Raw genomic sequence first — 25,302 nt, 5'->3', positions numbered from 1 at the left:
GCAATCTTTCTTATTTAGTAATACCTTAAAATTTTCATCTTTAAATTAAAACATACATGTTTCGAATTGCCATAAAAGCTGATTCGTTGATTTAGTGCTATATATATTTCGGTTCAATGATAGGGTCACTCAAAATAAACCCATTTATAGGGAAACCTCCTGGTCAGATTTTCTGTTTTATCAAATGCAACTCTGTTCCATTTTCCAAAACTCATTTTAATTGTCGTCGTGATGTCGCGAGTTTCAAGCCGATGTTTCGTAGTCAAGCCTGAACGTTTAAAATGTTCAGTAATGTTGTATTTTTAAAGGAGTCTTTCCGCTGCACTGTCTGTGGATGCAACGTTTCGGCAAACAAAATATTTCTTTTTGAGAGATTTTTAGGCATTGTGTGTGACTTTTTTCTTAAAAATGATTTTTTTTTCAACTACAGGAATTTCCAGAGATAATTGACTACGAATAGGTAATCTGTTTTATAGAACAATTAAAATTGCAGATTATTTTAATACTATTTTTTCAATTTGTGCTAAGTTCTAATTTTAATTTTTGGTGTGTGAGGTATGCATAAATTTGATCGAGAACGAAGGCCGAGACCGAGTCCATTGATTTTTAATTAAAATTAAGTAGGTTATGTTTAGATTCGTTATGTAGCCCCATCTGTCATTTTATTTTAGGCAACATAGGACAAGAACCCGAAGAAGGAGAATATAATAAATGCAAGAAGAGAAGCAGAATTTTAAGAAACACGAGGCAGGATCATGGTTTGGAGTTTGATATTGCATTATTTTGATAACTAGAACTAGGTTATCTCTTTTTCAAGCAAAGTAGGGCTACATAAATAAGTGTACAAATGCTGCTAGTCTCCAGTGAAAATATTCTGCCTAGGCTATTTACCAAAGAGAATATGAAAGACATGTGCCTTATCTAGAACACTAGGCCTAGCCTCTTTTTGGGCCTGGTGTTTCTTATCTAGCCTTTTTGTCTCACATCAAAAGTAAAAATTGTTGAATCAGTCAGGGTAAAATTATACTCTAGCTACTTTTGGCTATCTTGGAAAGGGGTTAGGTTAGGAAAATGAAACTTTCTAGGATGGGTCTATGGTCTAAAGTATGTCTTGGGAAGGTACTTTGAAGTACCTACCTCCACACCTTCATAACTTCACAACTTTGATCAATCCCAATTTATAAAATTTTTAAGATATGTGAATACATATCCCAAATTTTGAAAAAAAATATTGATAGGCCTATGGCTTAAAACACTAGGCTACCTTCTGGTAGGTAAAGTATACCAGGCTGGTAAAATACCTTCCTGTGACATAGCCTACTTTGATGCTTTTTACACATGTGAAATTGTATTGCAAACATTAGAAAAGAAACTGGTAGGCTATTCTCTTCAAGAAGGCCTATCATCTTCTTGATAGGCCTACCAGATGATTAGTTTTGGCTTGTTTAGAGAATACATTTTATTTAAATATTTAGTCGCTATTTTGGTTAGGTTAGAATAGGTTTCTTTAGGTCATGTATTTGATATATGCTATGCTTTACCCCCCTCCCCTAATGTGCAAATAGATTGTCAAAATTTGTTTCTAAACTATTATATTTTTATCCTACTTAGGTATATTTCATTATAACTAACCTAACTTCAATTCTTAAGTGTGTTCTAGCTAACAAGGAAGTTCCCATACTTTAGCCCATAGACCCATCCATGAAGTTTCACTTTCTTAACCTAACCCCTTTCCAATAGTAGTCAATAGTAGCTTAAGTAGAATTTTACTAAGGTCTATTCTAAATTCTTCCAATTAGCCTACCCTCTCAATTATTTAGCATACAAAATTTTTTAACATTCTCAGAAGTTAATTAATGCTCAAGAGTAAAGGTAGCCTTAGTTATAAATAGTTCAAGGTCTGTAATATCTATGATGTAATTAGCCAAGCAGAGTGATTTGTAATATTCTGATTTAGCTACCTTTTGCTATTTTGGAAAGGTATTAGATTAGGAAAATGAAACTTAGCAATGAATCTAGGGCTAGAAACATAATCTGAGAAGGTAATACCAAGTTTCCATGTTAACTCTCCTCTGATTTTTAAGTCTAAGAAATTAGCCTACTTGATACAAATTTTGAACTGTTGAAATTTTGACAATACAACAAGTTACCTTAATTTTTAGTTATCAGCTTCTTTTTGTATGTTTCAGTTCTGAAAATACAATTCCTGTAATTTGAGTAGAATTTTAAGCCATATCTTTGGTTTTTCCTAAATTAAAGAAATGTAACCTATTTGCAGATCTTTTAAACCTCATCAATTAGAATTGTGCAAAGATGTGAAGCTGAAAACAGTCCCAGTATTTCATTTGTTACTTGTCTGTTATAGTGCCAACCCCAAATATCTTTATCTAAGTAGAACCTGTTTCTCTGATGCTGAATCCTATTGAAATATAAAAAAATATGATGAAAACACAATACTTTATTAACAACTTTATGGAAATGTCTAGCTCTTATTCATAACAGGCCATAGATGATCATTTGTAAAACTACAGATAAATGAAACCAATGGCATTCTGCCATTATCAAACTATATATCCACATGCAAATGAGCATGTTTCTGACATGCCTTTCTCATACACCTCCAGCAAGGCTTTTTATCAAAAGGTATAAAATAATTTTGTGTCTATTGACAAGCTGTTTTGTTTTGGACACCAGCCTCTTAACCTGGAAAAATCTAATTGCCTCTTCTTCAGCCTTCAGCAAAGACCAAATTTTCATTTGACATCTGTGGTCAGACACTATTCTAATGTAGATTGCAAACTAAAAGAATTTTATACATGGTAAAAAAAAAAAAATTCCACATAGGGTGTACTTCAATGAAGAATTTGAGTTTGGCACTATAACAGACAAATACCTTTCATTTAAGCAGATGATATGTTTTGCAAGATTACACTTTCATAGCACTAACATTTTAAAGGTCATCAAAGCTCACTGCCCTCTTTACAGACTTCAGTCTGTAGAACTATCCCTGGAAGTTTTATTTTCACAACAATCCCTTTGCATGATAACAAAAAGTAGCTAAACTAGAATCTTACCAAGATATTCCCAGAATAATTGGGTAGGTAGGATAAATAGCTGATTGAAGGTAACAAATTTCTTTTGTGGTGTTTAAGGGGTAAATTATGAGGGAAAATTGTAGACAAGCTACTTTTTGTTATCCTATTGATGTTAAGAAAATGGAACTTTCATGGATGTATCTACTGGCTAAAATATGTCTCAGGAAAGTATTTTGAAGTGTCTACCTCCACTCCTTCTGCCTCTAGAGAGCACTTCAATAAAGAAGCATGGATGCTCTGAAAAGCAGACAAAAATTTACTAAATGTTTTACAGAGAAATTGCCTATGGATTGCTCTGGATACCCTGTTAACTGACCCTATTTCAAACAGTAGACTGTACAAAAAATGTAGTTCAATGCTGCTTTTTAGGGCTATAGTTAAACAAAGGTTTAGTTGGTTAGGCCAGGTTCTGCCTATGAAGGATGACAGATTGCCAAAGATTGTCCTTCTCAGTTAACCTTTTAGGGCTAAACAGAAAGCAGGTTGCCCTTATCAGGGGTTGAAGGGTGTCATAAATAAAGATTTAAAGGAAATGGGAACTTCCTGGGAGGGTGTAAAGTGGGAGGCTTTTAATAGATTGGGTTGGAGGAGGAGCCAGCATACCTGTGTTGGCCCCAGGCAGCTTGGTGCTGCAGTGAGTTATTAGTAGTAGCAGTAGTAAATAAAGAACAAGAAACTGGTTACAGCTTCTGACTTTAGATCTATCCCAATATACGAGGTTTAAAATTTCTGCAAACATAATTCCAAAATTTACAGAAAAAACCATTGAAATAGTATTAGAATCATCAGTAAATATAATAAAATAACAGGGAATCCAGTAATAGCTTAAATAATTAAATCTTAAATAAAATTAAATCTTTCACATAAGGACAGATTTTAAGAAAACAATTCTCACTTCATAATATTTGTAATAATCATAGTTAACTCATTTTGCATGCTGCTAACCTTTATCTTTACTTCTGACAATGTTTTACTCTTTTTCTACCAAATTTTAGGAAAAAGTATGGATTTGATGAGTATGTATTCTGTTTTTCAACTTGTGCTGAAACAAATTGGATCTACAAAGTTTATTTAAAGCTGCCACTACTTAGAAACTGCAGTGGCATCAACACTTAACACCATCAAGATTATATTTTCAGTATATCTTAAGAAAAACAAGGTGAAATTAAAGTTGTATTAACCAGTCAATATAGTGAATCATGCTGTTGGTGAAAAATTTATGAAGCATGTTCAACCACAAAGTTATGTCTTTTCAAGTTTATATCCTACTTAAGATGACATTCAGCAACTTTTGATTTACCAAAATGTTCTGCCCAATAATTTTTTTTGCCCAGATTGCAAGAATAAATGTTATTTTGATGAAGCTGTATATTTCTTCTACTGTCAGAAAAGAACTGAGCATATAAGTTTTAGTTGTCAAAAAAGATACAATTACCAACAATATGTTTGTGTAGAGACTTTGTGTCACAACCCAAAAATTTTTCTTTAATGTAGATAACAGAGATGATGTGGATTCCTTGCAATATGGGTAGAGGATAAATTAAAATTGTGGTTAAGCTTTGTAGGAAGCTACAGTGAAAAATTGGGTTGTTCAGGGATAATTGTAGAAATTGGAAAAATAAACAATAACAGAAGACATTTTATTGAAGGGCAGTGGGTGTTTGGCACATTGAGGGGGCTGAGAAATTTTTTTTATTATTCCTGTTCCAGAATTGTCAGCAGAAACACTGCATGAGATTATATACAAATGGTTTCTTCCCAGTGCAACAATAATCTTTGATTGCTGGAGAGTGTAAAGTACTTTGAACAATTAAGGTATTCAGCACCTGACAGTGAATTATTCCTTGAATTTTTGTGGATCCTGTGACTGGTGCTCACACACAAAGCTTTGAAAGTCTAAGACATTCAGTGCATGAAAGAATCCCCAAGAGTGGTAAATCAGGAGAGCACATGGCAGGGTATCTAGCCAAGTTGTATTGGAAGATTAAGGTGCAAGATTACACCATTTATTGCTTCAGGTGGCTGAGCTGTACAAACCTCACATTCATCAGTCAGCTGAAAGTTCACTGACCACCAGCCAAGGGTCAAATTAAATTCTATCTTAATATTTTATTATTACCAATCATCTTTAAATCAATTCCGTTTTACCAAAATTTATTTTTATCATCCATATTCATCATATTTGATCAAAAATTAATCATCTGTATTGACATTATTTCATCTGATTGAGAAACGGCTATGTCACCCTTACCTTAGACCCTTAGATCCTCCTGTGCCTCCAGAGGCGCCCAGGGCGTCCAAGAAGAGTCTCCAGTTGTCTCTGAAACTTGCAGCTGCAATGTCTTCCCACTCCAGCTGTATTGAGGCATGAAGGTGCTGCAGGTTGTTGTTTTAGGTACAACAGAGTGTATTTTTGGGTCTTCCTCTGTGGTGGGTGCCATTGGGTAACCAGAAAAAAGTAGACTTGGGAATTCTGGAATCGTCCATGTGCAGCACATGTCCAAGGTAGCTCCATCTGTGCCTTTGTATGGTCTTGCTAAGGGATGGTTGACCTTTGACGTTTCTAATGTGCTTGTTTGTTACCTTCTGGGTTCAATGGATGCCAAAAAATGAACATAGGCACATATTTTCTAATGACTGAATTCTCCTCTCTTGTTCTTGATTGAGATGCTATGTTTCAGTTGCATAGAGGAGGACGAGCTGGACATTGCTGTTGCACAGGCAGAGCTTAAGCTAGACAGAGAAAGTACTTGATCTCCAAACTTTTTTGAGTCTGTTGAAGGTGCTGCCAGCCTGCCCAATTTGGGCAATGACTTCTTTGGCTGTGGATTCTGTATTCTCAATGGTGCTGCCAAGATATTTGAAATGGACCACTAGTTCCAAACCATTATTGCCACATTTGATGTTCATAGGTGAACTGCTAGTTGCCATGCCTTTGGTTTTACTGGGGTTGATATTGAGGCCAAAACCTTCTGCTTTTTGTTGGATGATCAAGAGCAGTGCTTGAAACCATGATTTGCATGTTTTGAGGATGGCAATATTGTCAGCAGCTTCTAGGTTGCTCAGCAGGCAATCATTTTGATGCAGCTCAGTTGAGTCAATGCTCCTCAGTACAAAATTTATGACGATTGCAAACAGTAGAAGGGATCTACTGTTTAAACAGTAGAAGGGATCTTCATACATCACCATGATGAGATTTACTATGATATCAGGGATACCATAGTGGCAAAGGAGCTTCCAGAGTGACTGACGGTCTAATGAGTCAAACGCCTTTTTGAAGTCTATGAAGATCATGTAGACTTTATTGCGCCATTTGCAGCTCTCCTTCATGAGCATTTGCAGTGTGAATATTAGGTTCATGCAAGAGTGGTTTGGGTGGAAGTCATGCTGTTCTTCAAGCAGGTATTCCTTTAGGTGATGTTGTATTTGGGACAGGATAATGTGGAACAACAATTTGCCAGGAATCAAGAGCAGGGTGATACCTAGCCAGTTGTTACAGAGCATGGCATCACCCTTCTTGAAGAGCCTCACAAGTGTACTGTGACGCCATTCTGAAGGTAATTTCGTTGTTGTACAGATGGTTCCAAAGAAGTTTTTTTCAATAGGTGACACAGGTGTGCATGGAGCATTTCAGCATTTCTGCTGTGATGTGATCTTCTGATGATCTGCTGTTTTTCAGCATTTGACTGCCTTCAGAATCTCGTCTTCAGTCGGGGGCTCGGTGTTGATGTCTAGCAAGATCTGAGAATCTTGAGGGATGGAGATTGGTTCGTGGGGGGGGGGAGGGTCTGTTCATTATTTTGTCACAGGTGTTGGCCCACACCTCCTTCTTCTCTTCAGGACTGGTAACCAGAATGCCATTTTTGTTCTTCACTGGACCATTGCTGGCTCTCTTCTTCCCAATGATCTCGTTTGTTATCTTGCATTGTGACCTGCTGTCTCTGTTCTAGGCAGCTTCTTCAGCTTTTATGGCCTTTGTTTCATAGAAATGGCATTTGTCTCGGTGCGCGCTCTTTTTGACGGCTTTGTCAGTCCATCTGTAATTCTTGGTCTTGTAGATCTGATTCACGTCATGGCAGGCAAGGATCTAAAGTTTTGCGACTTTTCTCTCCTCTATGAGCTGCCAAGTGTGGCGTGATAGCCACTGGTCCTTTGGTTTCTTGTGGTGTACAAGGGTCTTGTCTGCTGACTCAATGTTGAGGATCTTTATCTGGTCCCATATAATCTCCTGGTCATCTGGGTTACTGATGTAGATTTCTTTGAACTTGTTGCAAAGTTTCGTAACAAGCTTGTGCCTGGTCGTTTTGTCTAGTAGCTTGTCAGAATCAAATTGGGGTTCTGAATTGGGTGCCCTTTTCTCATTCCTCTTCAACTTTTGGTTACTAGCAGGTTTTGGTCTGATCCAATGTCCACGCCTCTATATGCTCTCACATTTTGTATACTGGAGAGGAACTTCTGGCTGACCAATCTGGATTCTAACTGCGCCACCAGGGGAGGTACATGACCACTTGTGAACGTCTCTATGAGGAAAGAGGCTGCCTCCTATCACCAGATTATTGACCATAGCAAAGTCAATCAGCATTGTTCCATTCTTGTTATGCATGCACATACCATGCCTACTGAGTGCCTGTGGGCAGTAGAACTCGTTGTTACCAACGATGTCATTTAAGTCGCCAAGAACACACATGATGTCATGTTTTGGAATGTTGTTGACCACTGCCTGTAGAGTGTGGTAGAATTCTTCTTTGGTCCCAACTTCTGCGATGTTCGTGGTGGCATAGTAGACTACTACAGAAAGTTTTGCTTGTCACCCAGTGAAACGTTCTACGAGAATTTTTGGTGATATGGCAGTCTATTTCAAGAGAGATCTTGAGGTTTCCCTTGTCATGATAAGTGTAACTCCTTGTTCATGCCTGCTTTTGGTGCCGCTGTAGAGGATTGCCGAATGATTGTCAATTTGTTTCTCTCTGGAGCCAGTCCATCTTACTTTGGACGGTGCCAGGATGTCTAGATGGTATCTACACATCTCCTGGCGTACTTGTTTGGTCTTTGATAGTTGGGACATTGTGCAGACATTCCAAAAACCAAATTTTAGGTTGTTGTTTGCTTTTAAAAATCGTGTCCGGGGCATGCGTTTGTCGTTGTAGATAGGGGTTTGATCCGAGGCTCTTCCTTAACGTTTCTGTTGCAAGAAAATGTTTCCCCAGGGGATTACTCCTCTGGTTCCCGGGAACGGATTGCAAGTCCTTTGCCCAACCCTCCTCATTTGTCCAGGCTTGGGACTGGCTGCTGAGAGGCACGATTTGTGCGCCCAACAGGCAGAGTTAAATGTCACCCTAGTATAAAAAAATAAATTTTTATGCACATTTGTCTAACATTTATTCTTAATTGTGTATTGGCACCACTGCAATGACTTTAGCAACCTTGATAAGGTTGATGGGGTTTTATTCTGTGTTGACATCACTTCTGATTTCTAAAGTTGTGTCTATAAGCAAACTTTGAAATGGCAATTGTTTCAACACAATTGTTTCAAAGCATGTGGATTCCATGCTTTTTTTTCAGAAATTTGATAGGAAAAGTATAAAAAACTTAAAGAAGTGAATATAAAGGTTAGCTGCCTGTAAAATGTGCTGACTATGATCATTCTGCATATTAAGATGTAAGAATTGTTTTCTTGACATGTTTCCTTATGTGGAAGTAGCTATCTAGGCAATTGCCATAATTCTATTTTCAAAGCTAAAACCTGAGAAAAAGAAACTGAAATCTGAAAAATAGGGTTTAATATTGTGTCAAAATTTCAATAGGTAATAGACCTGTTAAGCACACCAATTTACAAAACTAGTAAGTAAAAAGATGATTAACATAATAGCTTGGCAATACCTTCCCAGAGTATTTTTTTGCCCTGGGTTCAATGCTTAAAGTTTAATTTTACTGACCTAATCCCTTTCCGAAATAGCAAAAAGTAGCTTGTCTAGAATTTTATCATTTAATAACTTGTCAGGACAACTTTTTAAAATGAGGTTTCAGCCATTTGTGCTAGACAAATGTAGATTTTTCATGTAGCCTTCTAGTTTTTCAATAGGCTTGTATTTTAGGTTTGGATGATGTATCTTTAATTTCTATAGGATATTTCTCTAGCCCTATTTCCTATCATCTATTTCCAAGAATAAGCTTGAATTAGGACAAAATGTTTTTGCTATTCCAGGATTCCTAGTTGTTTTAGGCCTAGACTTCTTGACATATTCACTCTATGTCCTACTTAGACTGATTTTAACCCCCCCCACTATTCTCACTGATGCCAACAGCCCTAGCCTAGTCTGCTTAAATTTGAAGGTCTTATTAGTCTGAATGGCCTAGGTTTCTGCTTTAGATGTTCTCTAAGTATTAGAGCACAATTGACTTTCTGTTATTGAGAAGAAAACATGTAAATAAAACAATTCTTAGGCTACTTGATAATATGCAGAAAAATTTTAGCTACCAAATTTTGAAACCTACTTCACAAAAATTTACCCAACCTTCTTCCCTGATGTGAAATTATAAAGCCTGTAAAACGAAAAGAGTAGGAAAAAACAGGGGAAAAAGGGTGTTTTCTCATGTTCTGCTGCCTTCCTATAGGCTTTGATCCTAAATAGGGGTAATAAAAATTCTAATTTGTCTTTGAGTGATCCCTTTAAAAAATTTCCACAAATGTTTTTTCTATATGATTTGGTTGGAGTTGAAATAAAAAATCAGTCTTCATAATGCTGAATTGTAAGTAAACAGCAATGCCATCAATAACAGAATAATAAGAACCCAAATATTGATAACACTAATTCACAGATTAAGCATCTTATGGTGATTCCAAATATGTATCTGTTTGGAGTTTAGAGTCAAATCCTCAAATTATTGGTATATCAGATACTTTGAATAATTATAGAAAAAATAACGAAAACAATTGAAAAAGATGGCATTCTTTATCCAAACCTGTAATCAAATTTAGCAAGTATGCGTGCTAATGAGCCAATATCTGAAGTTGATGTAACAAGAAATGTTTTATTTTGTATTTTAGCCCTGAATGAATATGTTTTTTGTGTCTTATTATAATTTCCTTCATTTTTTAACCAAGAGTGATTGTATTGGTCTAGCTCTACACTCTAAGAAAGCTATAATTTGTAATATATATGTGGTATAAAACCATCTAATATATTAGTGATTAATACCCAAAATTGACAAAAAAATTAAGGCACTAAAATTCAATAAAGAATTTCTTAGTCTTAGTTTTAATGCTATAATTCAAACAACCTATTTTGAAAATGCTTTACTTTCTATAATTACGTTTTCTTAAAACATTAAATATATTGGTGTTTGATAACCAAGTTAAAAAATATATGTGGGCTTTAATAATCTCTGTCCAACACTTCAGCATTGCTCCATAAAACTGAATGCTAGGAATGCTTATCTTATTTTCAATAAGTAGGCTGCTTTTATATACTTTTTTGTAATTACTTAGTTTTTTTTTTCATTTCTATATTTACTTGACATACTGATTTCAAAACCTCTAAAATAATATTTGTTACTAAGCATTGCCACCCTTCAAAAACAAAACCAAGAGCTATGTTGGTATTTGTTTTCAGTTTTCTGCTCAAGCATCAACATATTGGATTGCAATTTAAATATTGGACAAAATTTGGACATACTGTGCTTACAAATTTTGTGTTGAATAGTATTCTTCTTCAATTAGTCCACCAATAATTGTGCTACAGAATTTTTGGGAGATGAAGAGGTTAATCTTCTTAATATGTTCCACTGTATATCCTACTTTGACAGATTTTCACCCCTCCCCCCACCCTGCCCCACCATTCTCACGGACGTCTTGATAAGCCAACAGCCCTAGACTAGGCTACTTAAAATTGAAGGTCTTGCTATTATGGGTGGCCTATGTTACTACTTTAGATGTTATCTAGGTATTAGAGCACAATTGGAGTAAATTTGGATATGTTTCCATGGTAAAGATCTAGATTATCTATTATTGAGAAGAAAATATGTAAACAATTCTCTGACTACTTCATAATATGCAGAATAATTGTAGCTACCACGTTTTGAAACCAGCTCTGCAAAAATTTACCCCACCCTTCTTCCCCGGTGTGAAAAATATAAAGTCCAAATTGTGTATTTCCAATGGGAACCCACAAGGGGGGGGGGGGTATGAACCCCTGGAAAACTGGGAATTTGAGGTATAAGAAAATCAAAGTACAGAGAAAAGAGTAGCAAAAAGCATGGAAAAAGTGTGTTTGCTGCCTTCATATAGGCTTTGATTCTTAATAGGGGTATTGCAAATTCTAATTAGTTTTTCTCTGAGACACTGAAGGTTCCCATATATGGGAGTATCCTCTCTTATGGAGGATACTCCCGCATTCTTTGTTTTTTTTTCTGTTCTTTAAACTTAAAAAAAATAAACTTGTCAATTATTAGCGCCTTTGTCACATTACCCCCCTTCCCCTAAGATTTTGCTCTAGATCTAACTTTTCAAATATATACTCCGTTTTTTTTTTCAATATTCAACACAGTTACTCATGTTAAACTGGATATATTTGAGGCTACTTAGCACAATCGGTACTACAATGGACCAAAAAAATGGGAAAAAATCAGAGAAAAATATATTATTAAGGCAATAAATGGGTTTATCAGGAGAAGGGAGTACACTGTAAGGGTAAGACTATTATCTTGAAAATGAGCATAAACTAAGGAATTCATTAGCAACAGAAATGACTTACAACCCCCTCATCCTTAATGTACAAGTATATACTCTGAATGCAATGGATTTTCTATTATTTTGAAAAAACCGTTAGAACAATTTGTGTTGTTGTATTCATAAAAAAATTTGTGAAAAATAGATGTGATGCAACTAAACCCTCTAAGTAATAACAGATCTCGTTAAGCGAAAGCATAAGACACCTCTGAGCGTGTCATTATTTCAAATATAGTTTTTACTTAAATGGGACAATTAACCTGGCTTAGTAAATGCTTTCTGGTATCTGAATATTTTAAACATAAATTTCAATGAGTCAAAATTTGTTTTTTTCTACATTAAGGTCAATCTCCTAGGTTGAAAGCTAATTCTATTAAGATAGTATTGAAATACGTACCGAGATTTCCTCCTTTCTCATTGGCTTAATTGCTCTCTTGAGGGCTGTACCAGAATATTTAAACTCTGTTGACTTCCTTGAGATATTACGACCGGATTTAAAGGGAATTTAAATTTTTCACATGTCTAATTGGTAACAGCCGACCATTGGAATTTGGTTGGTTACAAGTCAGATAACAGTTTAGCATTTGAATTTTCACAATGGGCAGAAAAAAAACAAGAACGAATAAGGGACAGGAAAACCTGAGACATTGGTAAGTTCTATCTCAACGTTATAGTAGAATATATTACTTTTATTCATTTACAAGTTACATTTTCAAACAGTTCTTGGTAACAAACTGCTGTAAGGAGTAACCTGGCTCAATAGTAACCAAAACTCTAAAAACCGAAGTTTTTGGTACAAATAGTTACATGAAAAGAATTGCATTTTAATGCTGATTTTAAATATATAAGTTTCATCAAGTTTAGTCTTACCGGTCAAAGGTTACGAGCTTAAGAAACTGTGCCTTATTTTAGAAAATAGGCGGAAATACCCTCTAAAAGTCACATAATCTTAACAAAATCACACCATCAGTCAGCGTATCCGAGAACCCTACTGTAGAAGTTTCAAGCCCCTGTCATAAAAAGGTGGAATTTTGTATTTTGCCAGAAGACAGATAACGGGTACGTATTTTTTTTGTTTTTTTGTTGTTTTTTTTTTCCTCAGGGGTGATCGTATCGACCTAGTTGTCCTAGTATGTCGCAAGAGGGTGCATTCTAACGTAAATTAAAAGTTCTAGTGTCCTTTTTAAGTGCCCAAAGAATTGGAGGGCACCGAGGCCCCATCCAGCGCACATTTTCTCCAAGGTCACCGGATCAAAATTTTGAGATAGCCATTCTGTTTAACTTAGTCAAAAACCTAATAACTATGTCTTTGGGGATGACTAAATCCACCACAGTTCCCGGGGGAGGGTGGCAACTTATAAGCTTTGACCATTGTTTACACATAGTAGTTGTTAATTATGAAGTGTACAGGCGTTTTCAGAAGAACTTTTTTGTGTTGGGGTTAGGGTGGGTCGGGGGGGGGGGCAGGTTACGTGGGAGGATCTTTCCATGGAGCAATTTTTCATAAGGGAAGAGAATTTCCATGAAGGGGTCGCTTCAGAATATGCTTCAATCTTTTGACGATGCCAACTCCACGCCCAACTTTGGTGGAGATAATGTCGCTATGATGCTTCTACGATAGATTAGAAGCATTATGGAAACCGAGGTACCGCAGTGATATAACTTGTAAAATCGGCTTTTCACCAAATAGAACTTTACTACTTACATCAACAGAATCACCCACTCTACCGAATGTCAGTAAAAAGTTTTCTTTACATTCACACACAGCAAACTTACACTTGTAAACATCTCTAATCTTTTGAGAGTAATACGAGCTTTTGCTATCAAATTATCTGCGGATTTCGGAAATTTTGTTAGCAATAATGTTAATTAACAATATATGTATCCTTTAGATTAACGCGCATCATGTTCACGTAAACTAAATAAAGTAAAGGGCCCAGCAGAGACATTTTGCAATTTATAATGTTAGATATTGTCGTATGAGTGTCTACACAAGGAAACTACTTTACCTCATGAAATACAAGGCTATCAAGCATGGACTCTTGATCATAATTATCAAGCTTTTTTTCTATTCGACCAATTCTCTCCTCCAAATTTTCAATTTGAAATCTCAGACTACCTAGTAGAGCCTTCTCAATTTTTGCAAACTCTGGATTAAACTCGAGCATGATTGAATCATAAACCTGGCTGATTATCAGTTCAGTACCTTCTTTGTTCAATGAATTTGGGTCATTGAACTTTTCAGTAACTGAAAGTAAATGAAAGTAAGGAGCAGCATTAAAACTTAAAACGAACAGAAATTACTTCGTATATGAAAGGGGCTTTTCCTCCTCAACGCCCCGCTCTTTACGCTAAAGTTTGACTCTTCTCTTAACTCTATTTTAAAACAGTAAGAAACTTTAGCGTAAAGAGCGGGGCGTTGAGGAGGAAAAGCTCCTTTCATATACGGAGTAATTTCTGTTCGTTTTAAGTTTTGTTGTTGCTCCTTACTTTCATTTAAAAAAACTTGTTTTATTTATTTAATTTCTGGACGTTTTTGAATTAATGCATGTTTTGATCTTGGCTCTCCGCACATAAATAATTAAAACGAAATTTGCATATTAATTAATTGTAATTAATCAGAAGATTTTGAGAAAAAGGAGCGAGGGAGGAGGCCTAGTTGCCCTCCAAGTTTTTGATTGCTTAAAAAAGCAACTAGAACTTTTATTTTTTTACAAACGTCTTCATTGGTAAAAAATATACGTAACTTACGAATTAACTTACGTAATGAACTTCTATATTAGTATGTTTTTATTGCGTATATTAAGGGGTTAAACCCTCGTCGATACCTCGCTCTTTACACTAAAGCTTAGATTTTGTCCCAATTCCTTAAGAATGACCTCTGAATCACAAAGGCCGTAGAATAAATAGTTGAAATTACTAAAAATACTTTAGCGTAAAGAGTGAGGTATAACGAGAAGGTAAACCCCTCATATGCGTAATAATTTTTGTTCGTTTTAAGTTTTAATGCTGCTCCTTACTTTCAGTAGAAAAAAACTTTTCATATTTATTTTTTCGTTGTTTTTTTCAAATAATGCTAGAAAATCCTGTGTCCCCTTCATTGAAATTCTCTTCCCCCATGAGAATTTTTCTCCATGCAAATATCCTCCCAAGTACCCCCCCCCTCAACTCTCCCCCCTAAACCAAAACAAATCTCTCTGAAAACGTCTGTACACTTCCCAGTAACCATTACTATATGTAAACACAGGTCCAAGTTTGTGACTTGCAGCCCCTCCCACGGTGACTGCGGGGGGGGGGGGGTGAGTTGTCCCTAAATACATAGTCATTAGGTTTTTCGACTATGGTGAATAAAATGGCTATATCAGAATTTTGATCCGGAGACATTTGGGGAAAAATGAGCGTGGGAGGGGGCCTAGGTGCCCTCCAATTTTTTTGGTCACTTAAAAAGGGCACTAGAACTTTTAATTTCCGTTGGAATGAGCCTTTTTGCGACATTCTAGGACCAGTCAGTCGATAAGATCACCCCTGGAAAAAAAAAACAACAAATAAACAGGCATCCGTGATCAGTCTTCTGGCAAAAAAAAAATGCGAAATTCCACATATTTGTAGATAGGAGCTTGAAACTTCTACAATAAGGTAACGGGAACAATAAGGTAACAATAAGGTTCTACGTTAAGATTCTATGACTTTTAGGGGGTGTTTCCCCCTATTTTCTAAAATGAGGCAAATTTTCTCAGGCTCGTAACTTTTGATGGGTATAACTGGTCTTGATGAAACTTATATATTTAAAATCAACATTAAAATGCGATTCTTTTGATGTAACTATTGGTATCAAAATTCCATTTTATAGAGTTTCGGTTGCTATTGAGCCGGGTCGCTTCTTACTACAGTTCGTTACCACGAACTGTTTGATTGGTTATATTTTCCAGCAGATGACTTTTTATTTTCTCCAGCTGGGCTTCAGTTGTAGCTAATTGTTCGTAAATCGGGGCGATACTTGAAGACACCGACTTAGACCATAATTTATCTCTTGCTTTCAGGGCTTAAAAGGTCTTCGAAAAAGTTTCGTAAATTTCTGTGGTATTAACAAGTTTTTGTGGCACTTCGTATTTACGAAGTGACATATAGTGATCATAAATTCTGTCGGTCTATCTGTCTGTCTTTCCCTGTTTTACTAGTTTAGGCACTTCCAGATAAGCTAGGACGATGAGATTTGGCAGGCGTATCAGGAAACAGACTAGATTAAATTAGAAATAGTCGTTTCCCCAATTCGATCATCTGGGTGAAGTGAGGAGAAGGTTAATTCGAAAAAAAAACCGGGATGAAACTTGGTGGTAAAAATGAGCACAAATCCTAGATACGTGATTGACATATTCAAAACGGGTCCGCTCTTTTTGGAGAAGTTGGGGGGAGAGTTGAATCTGAAAAATAAGAAAAATTAGTACCAGACAAGATTAAATTAGAAATAGTCATTTATCCGATTCGACCGTCTGTGGGGGGGGGGAGTGGAGTGACGGTTAATTTGAAAAAATGAGGTGTTTTTAAGTTACGAAGGAGTGATCGAATCTTAATGAAATCTCATATTTAGAAGGATCTTGCAACTCAGATCTTTCATTTTAGATCTGGCTGAATCCAGTTTCATTGGGGAGAGTTGTGTGGGGGGGTATCAGAAATCTTGGAAAACGCTCAGAGTAGAGAGGTCAGGATGAAACTTGGTGGAAAGAATAAGCACAAGTCCAAGATAGGTGACTGACATAACCGGCTCGGATCCACTCTCTTTGGTGGAGTTGGGGGGGGGGAGGGGGTAATTCGGTAAAATCTGAAAAAATGAGGTATTTGTAACTTGCGAACGGGTGTTCAGATCTTAATAAAATTTGATAAAATTTGGTGGCAAGAATAAGCACACATCCAAGATACGTGACTGACATAACTGGACCGGATCCGCACTCTTTGGGAGAGTGGGGGGGGGTAATTTGGAAAAAATTAAAAATGAGGTATTTGTAATTTATGGACGGATAATCAGATCTTAATGAAACTTGATATTTAGAAGGATCTTGTGCTTCAGCACTCTTATTACAAATCCCAACCAGATCCGGTGAGAGTAGGTGGAGGTTGAGGGGGAAACCGAAAATCTTGGAAAATGATTAGAGTGAAGAGATCGGGATGAAACTTGGTGGGTAGAATAAGCAAATATCGCAGATACGTGATTGACGTAACCGGACTGGATTCGCTCTCTTTGAGGGAGTTGGGGGGGGGGAGGGTTAACTCTGAAAAATTAGAAAAAATGAGGTATTTTTAACTTAGGAAAGAGTCATTAGATATCAATGAAATTTGATGTTTGGAAGGATACTGTGTCTCATAGCTCTTGTTTTAAATTCTGACCGGATCTGGTGACATTGGGGGGAAGATGGGAGGTGAAACCTAAAATCATAGAAAACGCTTAGAGTGGGGGGATCGGAATGAAACTTGGTGGTAAAAATAATCTTAAGTCCTAGATATGAGATTGACGTAACTGGAACGGATCTGCTCTCTTCAGGGGAGTTGGGAGGAGGAGGGTTAATTCTGAAAAATTAAAAAAATAAGTTATTTTCAACTTACGAAGGAGAGATTGGATCTTGATATTTGATATTTGGAAGGATATCATGTCTCGGAGCTCTTATTTTAAATCTTGACCGGATCCGGTGAAGAGGAAGTTGGGGGGAGACCTAAAATCTTGGAAAACGCTTGGAGTATAGGGGTTGGGATGAAACTTGGTGGTAAAAATAAGTACAAGTCCTAGAAACGGGATTGACATAGCCGGAACGGATCTGCTCTCTTTGGGGGAGTTGGGGGGGGGTAATTCTAAAAAATTTGACAAAATTAAGTATTTTAACTTATTAAAGAGTAATCGTACCTTAATGAAATTTCATATTTAGATGGATCTCGAAACCCAGATCTCTCATATTAAATCCCTCCCATATCCAGTGTCATTTGGGGGGGGGGACAGGAAATATTGGAAAACGCTTAAAGCGGAGAGATCAGGATGAAACTTGGTGGAAAGAATAATCAAGTCCAAGATAGGTGACTGACATAACCGGCTCGGATCCGCTCTCTTTGGTGGAGTTGAGGGGGGGGGGAGGGGGGTAATTCGGTAAAATCTGAAAAAATGAGGTATTTGTAACTTGCGAACGGGTGTTCAGATTTTAATGAAATTTGATATCTAGAAGGATCTTGTGCTTTAAAACTCTCATTTTAAATCCCGACCAGATCCGATGACATTTAAGGGAGCTGGAGGGGGAAACTGGAATTCTTGGAAAACGTGAAAATCGAGATATCTTACGAATGGGTGATTGGATCTTAATGAAACTTAATATGCAGAAGAATCTTATCTCAGATAATCCATTTTCAATTAGAATTGGATCCAAGGACATAGAGGGCTGGAGTGAAAAACAGAAACCTTGGAAACCGGAAATCTTGGAAAACGCTTAGAGTGGATGGATCGAGATGAAACTTGATGGGAAGAATAAGCACAAGATATAGATACGAGATTGACATTATTGGTACGGATCCGTTCTCTTTGGGGGAGCTGGAAGTTGTTAATTGGGAAAAATTTGAAAAATTGAGGTGTTTTAACTTAAGAATGGGTGACCGGATCTTAATAAAATTTGATAATTAGGAGAAACTCATGTCTCAGAGCTCTTCTTTCAATTCCCAACCAGATCTGTTGACATTGGGGGGGAGTTGGAGGGGGAAACCGGAAATCTTGGAAAACGCTTATAAACGCAGTAGGCTAGATACGTAATTGACGTAACCGGACTGGATCCGCTTTCTTTGGGGGAGTTAGGTGGTGTGGTTCAGCGCTTTGGTGAGTTTAGTGCTTCTGGACGTGCTAGGACGATCAAAATTGTTAGGCATGTCAGGGAGCTGCACTAATTGACTCGTTACAGTTGTTTTCCCCGATTCGACCATCTGGGGGGCAAAAGGGAAAGGAAAAATTAGAAAAATTGAGGTATTTTTAACTTACGAGTGGGTGATCGGATCTTGATGAATTTTGATATTTAGAAGGACCTCTTGACTCATAGCTCTTATTTTAAATCCCGACCGGCGTTAAGCCTCTGATTTTCCTTTTAACGCAATCTATTGATTCTTAGAATGTTACTACAGGTAATATCATATGAGCTCTTGGCTCCTCTTGACCTCATCACAAGTGCGATATGAGCTCTTAGCTCTTGTTTTTGACGAATAGTATATAAATATAAGTAGTTTCAAAAATTTATTAAATACCCTTAGGGGTTTCCTTCCTCCCTTACTTGTATTTATGATCCCAGGGCAAGGGTGCCCAATGTTTATTATGCACCTTCACGAATATATTACTTTAAATGACATCAATTTAGTAGTATATGCATTACTCCGTAAAGCAAAGTATATGATTACCCCGGTTCCAAACCGGGGTAGTCAATCATTTATGAACGAGCCTATAAATCGTCAACTGTATGAGATGATGGGGAAAAACCAAAATATTCTAAGATACGGCCCTATTAGGAATGAAATGAGATCCTGTGGAACTAAAATGGACGAATATCCTACAACTTTAGATTTAAAAAAAAATAATGTTCGTATATTTTTTATGCCTACAATCGGCGTTTCTTTACTTTTAAGAGCCAATAATGTTTAAAATAATGTGTTTTAAAGAATAAAGTTCTTTTTAAAAATGATATTCATACATTTTATAGGCCTAGGGGAGACCGGGGCGCCTTCGGTCACGGGGTGCCTCCGGTCACCCCCAATAACTCATTTTGAGTTTACGTATTTTTATGCTAGATGGCACTGGGGAGGTTGTTTATCCAAGGCGGATGTCCGAAGAAAATTTCCCTCAGTTAGCTTCAGCCAGTTTAGCTGGAGAGAGTTTCGTACCATTTTTTTTGCGAAAAGTAAGTTTCTCTACTTCTGTTTGAACCTAGCCTTCCCCTTCTGTTTGGCATGGATTTCGATGATTAAATTTGTATACACATAGAAATGATAGGACTAGAAGATAGTGGTATTTCTAAGGAGAAATCTTTCTCTGTTTTCGGGTCAGAAAATAAGTTTGGCAAAATGGCGGCTGGGGCACCTTCGGTCAGTCCACGACGGGGCACCTTCGGTCGCTGACCGGAGGCACCCCAACCTGATGAATAACGTAACCTTACCAGTTTTAAGTTAAAGATAGGTCTCTCTACAATTCAATTGTGATTAACATTGATGCTCCCAGCATAGAACTAAAGTAAGGTGTACCAAAAGAGTTTGTTACTTTCAGAACGAGAGAAGGGCAGTGATGCCCTTTTGAACATAGAAGTTTCAATCAAATTTTTTCAAAGTTTCAAAATTTCAATAGGTTTCCTAAAAGCCCCTTTTCCACCCAAAGCCACCTGATCAAAATTTTGAGATAGTCATTTAAGCATAGTTGAAAGGTCATATAACTATGCTTCTGAAAATGTCAAACCAAAAAACAAACCCAACCTCCACCGCGCAGTCGTTGGAGAAAGGACAGTAAGTTAAGCAATTAGCCCATTATTTATGTATAGTACTTTTATCAGGAAAGGGGAGCAGGTTTCGCCCATGGTGTCCAAAAATGCCAAGGGCATTCAAGTGAAGCTTTTAGGGAATGTTGAGGGAAGTGTTGAATTAAATCAAAACAAAATACATTTTGTATATTTTCTCATTTTTAACTTTAATAAATCCAAAATTATTAAGACCTTCAAAGACGAATATCAGTAATTTTTATTAAACTGTCAATACCCATTCATTAGTCTGTTTTCAGTAATTTTGGCTATGATTGTGTTTTTTTCAATGACTGGAGAAGTAACGATTGTTTTCAGTAGATCGCAAATTATGTTCTGGTCTTTAGAAGGCACGGCGGGGGGAGGGGTGTGTGCCTTACTCCTCTTAGTTTTTGCGGGTTTTGAGTTTGACTTGAACAGTTTTACACCGGAAAAATTATTTGACTTTATTAATGTTCATCTTCGGTTTAATGTAGTTCTTTACTTTTCCTGGGAAAACTTCTTTTTGTGAAATTTTTTTTTAATCAATTAAATTAATGAATAATATTTTCTATATTAACTTAATACCAGTGTTTAATAGGTTCACTATTAAACATACGCAAACTTTTACTGTAGGTCATTTTTACACTGCCAAATTCGGTAAGTCTTAATTTCAAAGTTTCTTCCAGATCATTGGTTATGGTTCGGAACAGAGTTCCAAAACGCCCGAAGGGTGTGTCAGATGAGGCTATGAACATTGCTGTTTCCAAAGTTTTGATGGACAAAGCTTCAATTCGTAGTACTGCAACAGCTATTGGAATACCGAAATCAACCCTTATCGACAACGTTCGCCGAGCAAAAGAACTACGCGAGCAAGAGCAAGGGGGCATACCAGTGCCTATTCAAGCTGGGGTCTCTAATTCTGGAACCTCTAGTGGTGGCACATTCAATAGTGCTTTTCTTCCGACAAGAAAAGAGAGACTGTCAACTGCAAAAGTTTTCACGGCCAATGAAGAGGGCCAGCTTGCTGTTTATTTGAAACATTGTTCGAAAGTCCATTATGGTATGACCCTGATGCAAACACGAAAGTTTGCATATGATTATGCAAAAAGACTAGATAAGAAAGTTCCTCACAACTGGGAAGAAGCACAGATGGCTGGGCCAGACTGGATGAAGGGCTTTATGATAAGGCAAGGTGATTTGTCTCTCAGAAAGCCAGAGAACACTAGCTTAGCTCGCAGCTCGAGCTTCAATCGTGCTAATGTTGACAGATTCCTTGACAACTTGGAGGCTGTCCTGCACAAATACAAATTCACAGGAGAAAGCATTTGGAACTGTGACGAAACGGGGGTCACAACTGTACTTGACAGCCCCAAGGTGATAGCACAAACCGGTACCAAGCAGGTTGGTCAGGTTACCACAGCTGAAAGGGGTGAACTTGTTCCTGTTTGTTGCTTTGTCAATGCTATTGGTGGAACCGTGCCACCAGTCTTCGTATTCCCCAGAGCAAAGTTCAAGGATCATATGATGTTTGGGGCCCCTGCAGGAAGTCTCGGCCTAGCCCAAACAACTGGTTGGATGACTGCAACATTGTTTTACGAGGCGATACAGCATTTCAAGAAACAAGTTCGATGTTCCAAGGACAGCCCGGTCCTCTTATTGCTCGATAACCATGAGAGCCACATCGGTCTTGACGTTATCATGTACGCCCGTGCAAATGGCATTGTTTTACTATCCTTCCCACCCCACTGCAGTCATCGTCTTCAGCCTCTAGATATTACTATCTATGGACCACTGAAGTGTGCTTTGAAAAGAGCATTTCATGATTGTATGACTTCAAATCCGTTTCAGAGGATCCAGATCACCCATATTGCCCAGCTTGTAGGAAATGCTTATCCAAATGCACTGACCATGAACAACATCATTTCTGGGTTTTCGAAGCCTGGCATTTGGCCCTTCAACCGCAATGCTTTTTCTGATGAGGATTTTTATGCTGCGTCTGTCAGCGACCGTCCTAAGGCAGAGCCGTGCCCATCAGCAACAGAGAGAAACCCACCAGTATCGGATCTACTAGATCCTTGCCCGTCACCGTCAACTGCACCGGCAACACCAGCTGCAGAGATTCGTTACTCTAATGCTTTGACCCCCGAAGATGTCCGACCGTATCCAAAGGCATTGCTAAGGAAACAGAGCAATAGGGGCGGAAGGAAAAAGGGTGCATCGAGAGTTTTGACAGACACACCAGAGAAAGATAAAATTGAAGCTGCTATGATGGCTAAGAAAGCAAAGCAAGATGAGAAAGATGCAAAAGCAAAAGCAAGATTGCTGAAAAAAAATATGAAGAAGCCAACAAGTCAAACGAAAAGCAAGGGTCAGAAGAGGAAGCAGCAAACGTCTTTGTGCGATCAGTCGACTGATGAAGAATCTGTTGTTTCAGTTCATCTGCATGATGACACGGATGATAGTCTACATATCGGTGATGACGAGCTAACTGAGCCACTTGCACTGGGGACCCTTAGTATTGGCGACTATGTGTTGGTGGAGTTCGAAGGCAAGAACAGTTCACTGCACTACGTTGGATTCGTCAAAGAAAAAGATAACAGTGAAGTTTTTGTAAGTTTCCTTCGCAGAAAGGACAGTGATTCTAGCAAGTTTTTGTTCCCACAAGTAGTGGATGAAAGCTATGACAATTTGGCGGATGTTAAGATGAAATTGCCCATTCCTAGCAGAAGTGGGGGTACGGCACGTGTCGCAGAGATGATTGAGTTCAGCGACGTCGATTTTTCACTTTTTCCAAGTCTCCGCTGAAAAGTGAAGTCGCTGAACTCAACCATCTCTGCCTCTGTATCAAAAGTGATGTCGAAAATTTCCTTCCGACAGTAATAAATGATGTGATTTTGTTACTTTGGCTTATTTTTACAAACAATAAACGAAGACATAAGTAAGCTTTGTATATTTAGCCATCTAAAGACAGGATAACGGAGGTAATTCGTATAATTGCAAGGCTGACCGAAGGTGCCCCAAGCCCGACCAAAGGTGCCCCGGGTTGGGGGCACCTCCGGTCAAAATGGGGCTTCAGCGGGATCACTTTTTTCTTACAATCTGGTTGAGTTCTAAGAAAACTACAAAATAGATTTGGTAGATCAAACGTTGCTCTTCCCTGCGTTCAGCAAGATTTTTCAAAATAACGAACGTAAAATTCTTGGTGGCTGGTAATCGAAAAAGTGACCGAAGGCGCCCCGGTCTCCCCTACAATCGATGTTTCTTTACTTTTAAAGGCCAATAATGTTTAAAATAATGTGTTTTTAAGAATAATATTCTTTTTAAGAATAATATTCTTTTTTAAAATAATGTTCATACATTTTATAGGCCTACAATCAGTGTTTCTTTACTTTTAAAGGCCAATAGTGTTTAAAATAATGTGTCTTTAAGGTTATTGTTCTTTTTAAAAATAACGTTCATACATTTTATAGGCATACAATCGGTGTTTCTTTACTTTTAAAGGCCAATAATGATTAAAATAATGTGTTTTTAAGAATAATTTTCTTTTTAAAAATAACGTTCATACATTTTATAGGTATACCATCGGTGTTTCTTTACTTTTAAAGGCCAATAATGTTTAAAATGATGTGTTTTTAAGAATTATTTTCTTTTTAAAAATAAGGTTCATTCATTTTATAGGTCTACAATCGGTGTTTATTTACTTTTAAAGGCCAATAATATTTAAAATGATGTGTTTTTAAGAATAATGCTCTTTTTAAAAATAATGTTCATAGATTTTATAGGCCTACAATCGGTGTTTCTTTACTTTTAAAGGCCAATAATGTTATCTGCTTTGTAACAGCTTTGTAACCTAAAAAATGCCAATTCGTATGAAGTGTTAAATATGATATTGTCTCAAGGTGTTGTTGCCAATTATACATGTTTTCAACTTCCTTTTAAATCTGGTCGCAATGCTAAGGAGATGTCAACATTCTTAATGATATTCTGGCAAACCCTTCAAGGAGTGGTTAAGCCAATGAGAAAGGAGTTAATCTTGAATACTAAGAATTATTACTAAAAATCATTTCACATAACTACAAACTTGAGAATCTTTGGAATTATTTATCGGTATAAGATCTACAAAACGACACAAAAATCAAGGCTGTATGATTAGTACAACCCTTTTAAATAGTAAAGGAAGAATATCTTAAATGGCAAATTTTAAAGGAAACTGATGATAACAAAAAAAAAAAAAAAAATTCACGGCCAAAAATTTTGAAATCTCGTGGCAAATCGAGAGGCTACTTTACAATTGTCTACGTCTTCTAAAATTAATTTTATTGCTACTTTAAAAGTTAGAGGTGTCCCCACTAATTAATTTTTTATGAAGCTCTAAAGAAAAAAAATGAAAATTTGTTCGGCCTATTCATGTTAAAGCTTTCAATGAAGCCACAGGAATTTTTTCATCAAATATTCAGCTCGTGTCTGTTGTTAATACGCATTTCACTGCTATAGGAAAATAGCATTGGCTTCAAACCTCGGAGATTGACCTTAATTTATTTTTTTTTTTTTTATTTATTTTTTTTTTTTTATTTATTTATTTTTTTTTTTTTACAGAGCCTTTTTTCTTAATGGGATCATTCTGATTCCCACAAATAAAAGGAGAATAGTATCTATCCGCGTTTCTGAAATTTTGGGCGTAAGTGCCTGGCTTTGTGGATTAGTAGACGCAAAATCTTCCTATACTCCCTACAGTTTGAGAAATATGAAGTTATGATACATATAATTATAATTTAAAGTGCTAACTGTTTTTGGAAATAATGAGTGATTTGTAGACTGAATAATATAGTTGATTACTACAAATATAAAAACAAATGGGAAAATACTTTGACAACCTTTAAAAGAAGAGATAAAACTGCACTGACATCTGTCAAAGGGAATATGAGAACATTGTGCAGAACAAAGAGATGGGTGGGCCCAAGTGAATGGTTAAGAAATAAAT

The 25,302-nt window shown here is 36.9% G+C and overlaps 1 long non-coding RNA gene across 3 annotated transcripts in view; it reads left to right on the top strand.

Annotated features, from left to right (window-relative positions):
- The first annotated feature begins 702 nt into the window (after window positions 1-702).
- The window catches only part of LOC136042102 (uncharacterized), a 152,510-nt gene continuing 127,910 nt past the window's right edge, over window positions 703-25,302 (top strand). For all 3 annotated transcript variants that reach the window (XR_010621174.1, XR_010621173.1, XR_010621172.1), the window contains exon 1: window positions 703-758. This is a non-coding gene — a long non-coding RNA (uncharacterized LOC136042102). The remainder of the gene's footprint in view (window positions 759-25,302) is intronic.

This window comes from Artemia franciscana, unplaced genomic scaffold (assembly GCF_032884065.1).
Source record: "Artemia franciscana unplaced genomic scaffold, ASM3288406v1 PGA_scaffold_64, whole genome shotgun sequence".
Lineage (NCBI taxonomy): Eukaryota > Metazoa > Arthropoda > Branchiopoda > Anostraca > Artemiidae > Artemia > Artemia franciscana.
The sequence above is the reverse complement of the archived record's forward strand: the minus strand, read 5'-3'. Positions and strand labels throughout refer to the sequence as shown.